Source organism: Herpailurus yagouaroundi, unplaced genomic scaffold (genome assembly GCF_014898765.1).
Source record: "Herpailurus yagouaroundi ecotype Mexico unplaced genomic scaffold, PumYag 159, whole genome shotgun sequence".
Lineage (NCBI taxonomy): Eukaryota > Metazoa > Chordata > Mammalia > Carnivora > Felidae > Herpailurus > Herpailurus yagouaroundi.
In genome coordinates, this window is record NW_024412400.1 from 5,178,518 (window position 1) to 5,186,283 (window position 7,766).

At 40.9% G+C, this 7,766-nt stretch overlaps 1 protein-coding gene across 1 annotated transcript in view; it reads right to left on the reverse strand.

Annotated features, from left to right (window-relative positions):
* Nucleotides 1-3,863: 3,863 nt before the first annotated feature.
* EPM2AIP1 (EPM2A interacting protein 1) overlaps nucleotides 3,864-7,766 on the reverse strand; it is a 7,937-nt gene continuing 4,034 nt past the window's right edge. Inside the window, exon 2 of the mRNA XM_040479759.1 lies at nucleotides 3,864-5,683. The gene's annotated coding sequence lies outside the window, so the exon portion shown is untranslated. The remainder of the gene's footprint in view (nucleotides 5,684-7,766) is intronic.

Here is a 7,766-nt window from a genome sequence, read left to right on the forward strand (position 1 = left end):
GTGGCAAAGGACACAGGAACCCACTTGAAGAAGCTGCCAACAGTCAAAGATGAGGCATCATGAGCATGAAAATAACTGCAAACTGAAACAATGAAGTCTTCAAGTTTACAAATAAAAGTTTTGATTAAAATGCAAGAAGTCTGCAAGTAAAAAACCAAAACCAAATGAAACGGAGACACCAACTTCTAACTCTGAGAATTAGCAATTAAGGAGGAAGAATTATGCATTTGTTGTCCCTTCAGCAAGTATTTAGTGCAGGGCCACTAGTTCAGGGCCAGGCACTGAAGTCAGTACTGGAGATTTCATCAGTAAAACAAAGTAAATTCCTACCCTTGCAGATCTTGTCTGTGACTCTTTGGCATGTAACTATATTTCAAGGTAACTAAATAGTCCTCATTATTAAGGAAACGTTCTACTTTACAGAAGAATTCAGCTCATAAGTGTAGAAAAAGGGATAGAGTTAAAAAGGCAACTATATTATTGTTATAAGTCCTAATGAAAGATGGATCCGGGAGACAATGACCAGTGGACCCAAGCTATCAGGTAAAACACTGGGAGGGGATCTGACAGAGGCAGGATGAGGCTTTAACCCTTGAAACCACTGACCAATCCTACCATTACTAAAAATGGGCAGGCCAGGGACACCTGGGTGGCTCAGTCTGTTGAGTGTCCAACGCTTGATTTCAGCCCAAGTCATGGGGTCAAACCCCCATCAGGCTCTGTGCTGAGAGTGGAGTCTGCTTAAGATTTTCTCTCTCCTTCTCTCTCTCTCCCTCTGCCCCTCCCCTGTTCGCATGCATGCACTCTCTCTCTCAAAATAAACATAGGAAGAAAGAAAGAAGGAAAGAAAGAAAGAAAGAAAGAGAGAGAGAGAGAGAGAGAGAGAGAGAGAAAGAAAGAAAGAAAGAAAGGGAGGGAGGAAGGGAGGGAGGCATGTGTAGACCAAGTCCTGCTGTGAGGCAGCAGGAAGCTCACATTACCATATTTTCAGTATTCTAGCTACAACAGTCCAACCTGAATCAAATCAAGCCTCTAGCATGAACTGCAAGACCCCACAAAATATGGGGGATAGAGGAACAACTGGAACAGTACAAGGAAGAAAACAGATCAATGTGGCACGGGGGACAGTCCACACAGCAGCAGGCCTGGCTTATTCAACAAGATAATGGCAGGAGGAAATGGGAAGCATGCAGAGGGACTTCTCTGGATTAAGTGAAATTTACAAGATGCAACAACCACATACAGTGTGTGGACTTTGCTTGGATCCTGATTTGAAGAAACTGTTTGTAAAAAGTCCATTTTTAGAACAACTGGGGAGAACTGGATGTGAACTAGGCATTAGTTTTTGTCAAATAATTAACTCAGTGTGACAATAGCATTGTAATTACATGAAAATGTTCCTGGTTTTTAGAGAGGAAATAAGAACCCCAGTGCTAAAGGAGGTATCTCAGCGGTGCGATAGCATCCACATCAGCCAGTCAAATGAGAATTTGAGTCAACAAAAGCCATAAATAGAGGCCTTAGAAATTTACTCTATGGGGGCGCCTGGGTGGCGCAGTCGGTTAAGCGTCCGACTTCAGCCAGGTCACGATCTCACGGTCCGTGAGTTCGAGCCCCGCGTCGGGCTCTGGGCTGATGGCTCAGAGCCTGGAGCCTGTTTCCAGTTCTGTGTCTCCCTCTCTCTCTGCCCCTCCCCCGTTCATGCTCTGTCTCTCTCTGTTCCAAAAATAAATAAACGTTGAAAAAAAAAATTAAAAAAAAAAAAAGAAATTTACTCTATGTTGATAATAGGTTTGATGTACAATGAAGGTAGGTTAGTTATTAAACCAAGTTTAAAAATATTCAATTCAAGGGCATGGAAAAAATGATCAAGGGGAAGAAAAGAATACAAACATAGGAAGAATGAGTTAAAGAAAATAAAAGCAGAAAAATAATAGCACTGAAATACGCACCGATGTAACACAGGAGCAAATTAATTGAAAAGGACAAAAAAATAAAAATCTGTAGTGAGGCTAATTAAGAGAAAGAGAAAGCCCAAACATTTGGAATGAGACAGGAAATATAACCAGAGGTACAGAGGAGACAAAAGAAAAATGTTCTGAGCCACATAATAAATTTGAAAACCTTAATTTAATGGAAAATTTCCTAAGAAAATCCAAAAAAAAAAGCGGCGGGGGGGGCACCTGGGTGGCTCAGTCAGTTGAACGTCTGACTTCGGCTCAGGTCATGATCTCACAGTTCATAGGTTCGAGCCCTACGTTGGGCTCCGTTGACAGCTCAGAACTTCAATTCTGTCTCCGTCTCTCTCTCTCTGCCCCTCCCCTGCTTGTACTCTGCCTCTTTTCTCTCTCTCAAATATAAATAAACATTAAAAAAAAAAAAAGGAGGCTTTCGTTAAGTGATTGTTGAATGACAGCTGAATTTAATTCCCCTACTTGGTTTCCATGAGATACTCATATACTTACAATGATACCCTTATTTGTTTCCCTTTAAGCTAACACAAGTTGGTCTCTTACAATCAGAAAGCCCCACCAAATACGGTAGGGGACCCTTCCCTTCATAGCCATCACTCCACTCCAGGTATATGCACCTGGCCTCAGGGAAAAGACCACCAGACAGCACTGCCACGGTTCGTGCCCCGGAATGTTGAATTGACGTATCAGGAGACTGGGTCCGTGGCCGGTGGCCCTGGAGTGGGGTGGTGAAATAGCCAGGAAGATGTACAGATCCTGGCTGGCAAAAGTGGTAAGAAAGTGCAGAGAGGCAAGTCAACAATAAAGGGTTCTGAGAGAAGCTCATATTCTTTCAAAAAGTTCTTTTCCCCCATCCCCACTTAAATTGGAGTGTATTTCCCTCCCCAGTAGTCAAAACCCGCAAACTTTGTGGGGTGATGAAGTGTTCATTATCTTGATTGCGGTGACTTTTACGCATTTATGTCAAAACCAATCACATTTTATACTTTAAACTGTGCAGTTTATTGTACTTCAACTATGTATCAATAAAGTAAAAATATGTGGAAAGACCTTAAGTCGATTTTGTTATTTTATAATAATCCATAATGTACCAATAATGGTACCATGCGTAGGAGGCCCTTTGCCATGACTGTGCAATTGTGGATTGTGGACTGTGCTTAGTATCAGCACTTCTTTATTTATTCCAGCGTCTTCTCACCTCCTCCACCCCCAGCTCCCTCCTATGCCTCATGGAAGTGAACATGTAAATAGTAAAATAGAAGAGTAGTCAAGTTGGTGAACTCTCATTCATAATCAGTAGAAGTACACATTTCTTAACCGTATCGGGGAACTTTTACATTTTAATCTTACTCTCTAAATCCCTTACAGGGATCATAACTTATTTTACACTTTTATAATTGTGAATTATTTTACACTAACAGTTTAATCATAGGGCAAGTTTGCCTCTTACTCCCTACAGAAGTAGTAATTGGTTGACACACACCAGAGTTATGGCTTGTTAAAATTATCCATGTAGATCACAGCCACTTTAAGGACAGGGTCGAATCATGTATCTGGACTCCCCAACTCGAAAGGCAGTGTCCAGCACAGAGCAGAGTGACTGGGGAAAGGGAAAGGGATTGAGGATACGACGGAAAACAGGGTAGGAAGCAAAAGGGTACGTGTGGGGGCAGATCATGCAAAGCTTTGTCGACTGTGATAAAGACCTTGGATTTTACTGTAATTATAATACTAAGCCATTGGAGGACTTCGAGCAGAGGAATGGCATGGTCTGATTTATATTTTACAGTAGGGATCACTCTGGTTGCTATATGCGTAATTACAGATAAGTATGGAAGCAGGGAATAATATACCAAGAGAAATGGGTGCACACGATCACTGAAAGACAGATACGAAAATGTTTATAGTGACTTTATTCATAATAACCACAAACTGGAAACAACCAAAATTTCCATCAACAGTAGAATGGAATTTTAAATTGCGGTAGTCGTACAATGGAATACTGCACGTAAGTAAAAAATGCTGCTACATGCAACATGGATGAGTCACACAGTACTGAACAAAAGACACAAGAGTACATGTAATTGTTACATTTACATGAAGCTTTAAAAAGACAAAAGTAATCTATGAGGATCAAGGTCAGAGTAGTGTTTATCTGTGTGCGGGAGGGACACAAGGGCATTTGTTGGGGTGCTAGAAATGTTCACTATCTGGATCTGGGTGATGGGTTCAAGGGTGTATATAAAAATCCACTGAGGCATACACTCAACATTTACACACTTTACTGAATGTTTTACCTCACTAAAAAAGATTTCTAAATAAATTATATAAATGGAGACATAACCATGTGTTAATCTAGTGTTGTCTTCCAAATATTTCTGGTTTTCCTTTGAGGCACGTGGAAGACTTAACACTATTCCTCGAACTTTGGTGTGGCCATGGGATTTGTTTTGGTCAATGAAAGTGCTTTAAGGGCCTGTAAGTGATTTGCTGTATTCTTCTCATTTCCCAAAATGAACAGCCACACCCTAGATGGTATCTGCCTGGTCAACCTGAGTCTCAGAGACTCAGAGCAGGGATCAGTGAGCGTTTTCTGTGGGGTCACACAGTAAATATTTTAGGCTCAGTGGACTATGCACTTTGTCACAGCTATTCAATTCTGCCATGGTAGAGCAAAAGCAGCCACAGACATAGGTAAATGGGCAAGGCTGTCTTCCAGTAAAACTTTATTTACAGCAGCAGGCAACAGGATGGATTTTGCCTGTGGGCTGTAGTTTGTTGACCCCTGACCTAGAGCAAAGTCCCTAGACAAGTTGCAAGAAAAAAAGTTACGTGAGGCATTGAGATTCTGTGGTCGTTACTGTAGGACAACCTTACCCATCCTGATACAGAAAGTGGCTCCATTTTTTAAAAACCTTAACGTACTACACGCTGGCTTAGTTGGGAGGCATTCAGGAAATTGCTACTGGAGGATGGGAGAAATAACTTACGTAGGGGCAATTCACGTTGTGGAGTGGTCAAATTGTCTCTTGGGAAAGCATGGAAGGCACAGACTCTTTCTTTATTAAAGGGGGGGAAAAAAGAAAGAAAACGTTTTATGGTTGTTGTTGGCTGCATTTGACAAAATGTACAAGAAAGAGATGAACTCAGAATTCATCAAATTGCAAGCAGAAATGAAAGGGGTAGAGTTCACAAGTTGAAGTACTTATTGGGTAGGATGAGGCTACTGCTCAATTACAAAAAGATAAAAACGAGAAATTGTTTAATCCAGAAGATTAAAGAAGCCCATGAAAACCCAGTTTTGCAGCACGGATCACCGGATGACCATCACACCTACCGTTAAGGCCTCTGGATGAGTTAATGTGCCACAGACTGAAAGTCCAACTAAGTGAACACTGGTTAATCCCTTAAATTAAAATGACTCAAGGAAACAGGCCATGGTTATAGTTCTTCCACGAATCCCAAAAGCCCCAGTTACCCAGAAATTAAGTTCAGAGGCACATGAACAAGAAAGCAAAGAAAAAGAGTAAATCTAAGTACACCTTGACTAGATGTCCCTCTTGGGTCACCTCCCTTGGAGAAGTGATGAGGACATTCTGCAGGCAAGAAAGCAAGAGAACTGGATACTTAGCGACCAGAAATACCGAGTCATTCCTCTAAAATTTTATTAAATTTACTTACTTTTAAATCCCAGAAGAGCCAGAAATCATCTGTAAAGGAAAGTAGCAAGTAAATAGTATGTCATTTTCTTCTAGGATTGACACATTATAAAAGGAAAAAGGATATTTTAAGCAGCATTATCTTCTTCTGATGCCGAGTAAAACTTTTTAATTACCCAAGTATTGTTTTAGTTCACTAAATGGTTGCCCAATATTTTTCATCTAGGTTCCTTTGAAGTCTACCTTTGAAAACTAAAAATAGTAAACTAATAATACTTCTAAATAAAGGAGGTAAAGACTCAATATTCCATAGATTTATGTGAGTATACCTACATCTGAAACCTGGCCTCACTTCTTGTTTCCTAGGGCAAACTGCAATGTAAGTTTGTTTCCTCAACAACACTCACATAGTAAATATTTGAGCCGCATGCCAAGCACGGAGCTAAATTCTGGGAATACAGCTCTGTAGTCACAAAGAACTTAGTTTCATTTAATTTGTAATACGTGAATAACAATTACCCAAGAAGCGGGCTAAGGCAGGAGGACCTCGGTGAAGGTCAAATGAGACTGCAAAAGGGCTTCAAAGATCATAAAACACTACACACGTATTTATTCATCCAAACATTTATTGGAATGCCAGGCATTGTGCTAAGCACTACATATAGAACAGCTAGCAAGGCACAGTCCCTGCCCTGGTAAAGCTTACAGTCTAGCAGTGATCAATAAGTAGCAACAAAGTGTGCTAAGTGTATGAATAGGAGAAAAGGGTATTTAGGGAGTGTCCAGTGGGGGCACCTAGTCTAGAGGGCATCTACGAAGGCTCTTAGTCTAGAGGGCATCTATGAAGGCTTCCTAGAGCAAGTGGTACTTAAACTGAGACCTCAAAGACGAATATCAGTCGTATGTTATCCTACATAATGGGGAAAGCAGTGGAGAGATATGACCAACTATGTCTTTTGGAATGATCTGGCTGCAGCATAAAAAGGGATCGAAACCAGAGAAAAAGAGACTTGATGAGGATGCTGTTGCTGTATTAAGGTAGGCTGATGGCCTGAACTGGAGAAGGGAGAAAAACTTTAGAGACAGTCGACTTAACACCAAGGTTCCCGTGAGTGGATGCGACGGATGAAGAGTCACGGGCAGGTCAGGTTTTGGCTTGGGCTATGACAACTGATAGCAGCCGCGCCACCTACTGAAAGAGGGAACATAAAAGGAGCAGGTTTGGGGGCAAGATCAATGACATGCCATGGTGTCCATGAGACGGCAGAGCAGACTTAAGTTAGCATTTGATATATGGATTAGGAAAGGCCTGGAAAGGAGATAGGAATTTAGGAATCATTTGCACATAAACGGTAACTGAAGCTGCGAACAGAGGTGACAGCAGCTAAGGGGAGGTACAAAACGGTAGCTCTGAAACCAAATTTTAACATCACAAGGACACAAACATGGACGGGAAAGAGTACCCACGAAGGAGACTGAGAAAGCATACCTGCTGATGGTATCTGCCCCCGAAGCAAAAGTAAACCAGGACTTCAAGGAAAAGTGGTCAGTGGTGTGAGAGAGGGCAAGAATGCTGACAAGGATCTGGCTGGCTAGAGCAGTCTGAGTGGCACTACAGGAGACCGGGAATACAGACACTTCTTTTAAGAAAACTAGGAGGAATGGGAGATATATAGGGACATAGGGCTTTTAAAAAATAGTACTTATTTTAACTATATTCACTGATACAACAGGACCAGTAACAACTATTTTGTAAAAAAAAACACAAAACAAAAAAAAAACAACTTTTTTTAAAGACTGCCATGCAGTTACAGAATTACTTAATACAGGAAACAGTAATATACACACTTTTTTCTTTTTTACAAACAAGACTAGTTTATAGCAAATTCTCTACTATTTAGGGTCAATTTTAAATCCTTAGTTTATATCTCCCCCCCCCCCGACTCAGTACCTACATGATGCAAACTAGTTTTATTACCTTAAGCAAAAATATATAATGGAACTTCACAAAATGTACAAGACTTCAATATTTGAGGAACCAGGGTAGGAAAGCAGAAGCAGGTCCTCCAAACATTTTTTTTCAATAAAGCACTTGCCGTGAAAGAGAATACTATAAACTAGTGGGAAATTACCG